This window comes from Apium graveolens, chromosome 4, assembly GCF_009905375.1.
Source record: "Apium graveolens cultivar Ventura chromosome 4, ASM990537v1, whole genome shotgun sequence".
In the NCBI taxonomy this organism is placed as follows: Eukaryota; Viridiplantae; Streptophyta; class Magnoliopsida; order Apiales; family Apiaceae; genus Apium; species Apium graveolens.
This window is the reverse complement of record NC_133650.1, coordinates 84840018-84844820: the sequence shown is the minus strand read 5'-3', so window position 1 is coordinate 84844820 and position 4803 is coordinate 84840018. Positions and strand designations below refer to the sequence as shown.

Here is a 4803-nt window from a genome sequence, read left to right as displayed (position 1 = left end):
TTAACAAATAAAATAATTGCTCAACAAAAAATCAATACACACAAGGCACCATCTAATAAAATATTTATTGAACGAGAAAAGTGAATTTATCATACCTTGACAAAGACGAAGAGCTGTATGAATTATTATTATTATTAATTACAAAGGGGTCCTTATATAGACACATAATACCCTAATTTGAGCTAGGAAATAATAAATTTCCTCCAAAAGATTTACAACCCCTCCAACTAAATTCCTAAAATAAAATATTTGCTACACATAATTATCTAAACTAAAAAAATTTGATTTTCTAAATTATTCTTACACTTATTTCCACAAATAACAAATCTTTTCCCAACTCAATAACTTACACAAAAAGTTTACGGAATATTCTAAATTAAAATATTTATCTAAACGAAATAATATCTAAAATCTAATAAATAAATTAAAAATAAAATCACGGATTTTACACTGGGTAGCTTTCTTGGGTGGCATTTTCCTGAAATATAGATGTGAATTTATTCAAAAACATAACAAGAATGTATGACAGAAAATATCACCGTTAAAACGGTGCACCTGTACACTACAAGAAAAAGTTGAATAGACATCACACATTAGACATCTGTTGCGGATGCCACTGATGTTAAAAGAGGTAATAACATCACCCCGTGTTTTTCAGATGTCTTTGTTATTTGAAGGCATCGATTATTTAACAACCGATGTCTAAAGTTCTCTAAAATAAATTAGCGCGGGCCACTTCAATTTGTTTCCCCCCTTAGTGAAATTTTACAAAACTTTCCCTCGTTTGATTGCCAATTTTTTCCCCTGTCCAGAGAAACTAAAATAAAAAAAAAGTAAATCTCTCACAAATCTCTCTCTCGTCTCTCAACCCCCACTGAATCTCTCTCTCTCTCTCTCACTCGTCTCTCACCACTACAACCTTCGCTACTCTAATGGCCACCGCCACCAGCTCTGCTGTTTTAGTAACCACCATCTCCACCAGGTCCGATGGGTTCACCATCACAATCACCTTCACCAGTCTGGTAACAATCTCTTGGTGTCTTCTTTACATGAATACTATTATGGTCTTCTCTGCTTTAACAGTTAAGTTTTTTAAAATTAAAATTCTAATTTCTTAAATTGGGGATTTTTAAAATCGAAACCCTAATTTTTTAAATTGGGGTTTTTTAATTTTAATACTCTTTGTTGGTTATAAGGAATATGGTTTGGGTAATAATTAGCATGTTATTTTCGTTTACTTGGATTTATCTTTCATTTATTAATTTTATAATTTTGTTTTTCTATATGATACAACTATTATTTAAGGTAATCTTTGGTTTATATTTAAGGTGCTTTGATTGTAGATGAAATCTTGGGTATAATCAAGGGAGTTGCAGTGAAAAGTGTTTACTTGTTTGTTATAGTTCCTGCATACACAGTTTATTTGGGTTGTTTTTATAATTGGACAAGTTTATATGGCAGATCGGTGTTGGAAGAGGAGGAAGAGCGCGGAGTTGCGCACATTGTTGAGCATCTTGCTTTCAGTGCGACTAACAAGTACACGAATCATGATATTATAAAGTTTCTTGAAAGTGATGGTGCAGAATTTGGGGCTTGTCAAAATGCAGTGACATCTTCTGATGAAACTGTTTATGAACTGTTTGTTCCGGTTGATAAGCCTGAAGTTTTACCTCAGGCTATATCTATACTGGTTGAATTCAGTTCAGAGGTAATAGTGACGTTTTGGTTTTTTTATATAATTTGTGATTTTATCATATATCTTTATAGGTTCAACCTTATGCCTAGTACAGATTCGGGTATCATCAGATGATTTGGAGAAAGAAAGAGGAGCAGTTCTGGAAGAGTATAGAGGTACTAGAAATGCTAATGGAAGGATGCATGAGGCACATTGGGCGCTCATGATGGAAGGTTCAAAGGTCTAGTTGTTGGCACTTGTAATTCCAAATATTTTTAGCTATTATCTAGCACTTGTCGAACATTCTCTTAGCTTAATTAGAAAACAGATCCTGATCGACGTGCTTAGTAATCCTGATTTTTTAGTATGTCGGTTTAAGCTTATATGTATGTGATCCTCATTATATTGTACAAGTTCGTTCTGTGCTCCTTTTTATTTGTGAACGAACCTTATCTGTGCTTTTGCATTGGCATGCTCACTATTAGCCTAAGAATTGAAAGTAAGGTGATCAATTCTTTTTATCGTAGTACTTTTAATATGAGTTTGGTGTTTCCTGTTTGAATTAGGGTATAGTTGTAATTTATTGTGAGCATGATTTTGGGAACAATACATCTATATCTATATGAATACATCATATATGCTCATCAATGGTTGCAGTATGCCGAGCGTTTACCCATTGGACTGGAAAAGATGATCCAAACTGTGTCTCCTGGGACTGTGAAACAGTTCTACAGGAAATGGTATCATCTGAAAAATATGGTTGTTGTAGCAATTGGAGATTTCGCTGATACACAGGTCTAGATTTCAAATCTCGCTATTTATCGCATACTTTGATATTTCATAACAGACGTGTATTTAATATATATGTTCTCACCAGAGTGAAAAAAATCTCCAGTTGGTCAAATTAAACCTGGAAAGAATCTGTGTGTGTATTTGGAATGAATTATGTCAAATCCAATCATGTCAGCAAGCTTAATAATACAGTTTATTCCTTTGAAATACGGCGACTAATAATGCTGAGTTTTATTTTTTAATTATCTAATTCTCTCTTCCCTCGCTCGTCATAATCGATATAACAGATTGTTGTTGAGCTTATAAAGATGTATTTCGGGAATAAAATTTCAGCATCTGATCCTCCTCCTATACCACACTTTCTGGTTCCATCACACGAAGAGCCACGATATTCATGTTTGTTAGAATCTGAAGCTGCCGGGGTTAGTTTGTTGTGCATCTTTTTTAACTACACTTCTTTTTAACCATGTATTTTCATGTTGGATGATCCTTTCCATGCAATAAGTCAGACAGTTCCTATCTTTAATTAGCCTTGAATAGTCTGCAGTGATGGTAAGCTGTAAGATGCATGTGGTGGAGCTGAGGACTGTAAGGGATTACAGGGAATTACTTGTAGAGTGCATGTTCTTTTATGCTTTGAACCAAAGATTCTTTAAGATATCTCGCAAGAAGGATCTACCATATTTTTCATGCTCGGCTTCCGCTGATGTCCTTGTTCGACCAAGTAAAGCCTATATAATGACTTCGTCTTCCAAAGAGAAAGGAACTATAGAGGCCTTGGAATCAATGCTTACTGAGGTGTGCATTTTTATAAAATTGTTAAGTCTTTCTTATATTTCTTCTACTGATTTCTTATCTTTTAGGTTGCAAGGGTTCGGCTACATGGGTTTTCTGAGCGTGAAATAGCTATTGCTCGGGCGTTCTTATTGTCAGAAATCGAATCTGCCTATTTGGAGCGGGATCAGATGCAGTCAACCAGCTTGCGAGATGAGTATTTGTAAGTATATTACTTCTCTGCCTTTGTCTAATGTTTTCTTTGTTGTTGTCAAGTTTGACCTTCCTACTCAACCTTTTCTTTTCCAGCATTTTCTTCATGATGAACCTGTCATTGCTGTCGAGTATGAAGCGCAGTTGCACAAAACTATATTCCCCGTAAGTACATATTGATGTTTAGTGTTTTCTTCTATATATCCACAATTATTCCCTATAATTTCACTCTAGTTTAGTATGATAAACTAATTCTACACGTTTTGGCCAATTCGACTTGGATAAATATATCAGCTCATGAAGTAGTCCTATGCACCGCACTACTGATGTGATAATATTTTACCAGTTGCAAACTTTAAATAATTAAATTGTTTCCCAGCTCTCCTATATTATCCTTTCAATTTGATGTCATATATCTACTCTCTCCAAATTATAAAAAATGGACGAGATGTAAATGAACGGAGTTCAATAGATATGCAGTGCTTAATAGTTGCTTCTCTCTGTGAGAAAGGTAAATTCTTAACTTTAATTTTTATTGTGTTTGGTCGCATCATATATGTTCTTTTCGTTGTAGCTGAGTAATAGGTGGTATGGTCTAAATTTTCTCTGATATGAATTCACCCAAACAATATTTCTAGAATTAGTTGCACAACAATTTTACTAGCTATCCTTCTTATTTTATTGCCTTTGTTTTTTGTCCTGCATCAAAGCTTCTTGTGTACTTTCTAATACCATCTTATTTCTTAGCTCTCTGATGTTGTGGATTCCATGGAGGTCAATATACAAAATGAAGAGTCTGTAACTACAGGTACTTACTCTTATCTACATATTTATACTCTAATAAGCTAGAACAATGAGAGAGCACTAGTTTTAATAGTTTCATCTTGGGGAAAGTATAACATTGAAAGAAAAACTGAGAGTACATTTTTTTAAATCAGCTCTTAAATTTGCAGAAGAAATACTGGGCCATGCTAAAGACCGCACAAAAGATCAGCGTCATGGATATATTGTTCTCTATCTTAGAGTTTGATGCATCTTATAATTCATATACTAATCTCAGATCACGAATGTACCACATTTCTGCTGAGAGGTATAAACTATAAAGAACTTCCGCACACTGATATATGTTTTCTCTGTCCCTTCTTTGACTTTGGGTATACTCCATAAAAACCTTGAGTATCGTACTTCACTATTTTACAGGCCACATTTAAATCTTTTTCGCCAATAATTAGCTGGAACATGCATCTATTTAGACGTGTTGCAGAAGTCAACTAGTGGACAAAACTCTAAAACACAGCGGGAACTTGGATCCAGTCTTCGTGAGAATGTAGATGCTTCACCAAAATATA

The 4803-nt window shown here is 34.3% G+C and overlaps 1 pseudogene; it reads left to right on the top strand.

Moving 5' to 3' along the window:
- The first annotated feature begins 987 nt into the window (after window positions 1-987).
- LOC141718701 (zinc protease PQQL-like) lies at window positions 988-4484 on the top strand (annotated as a pseudogene).
- Window positions 4485-4803: the final 319 nt, after the last annotated feature.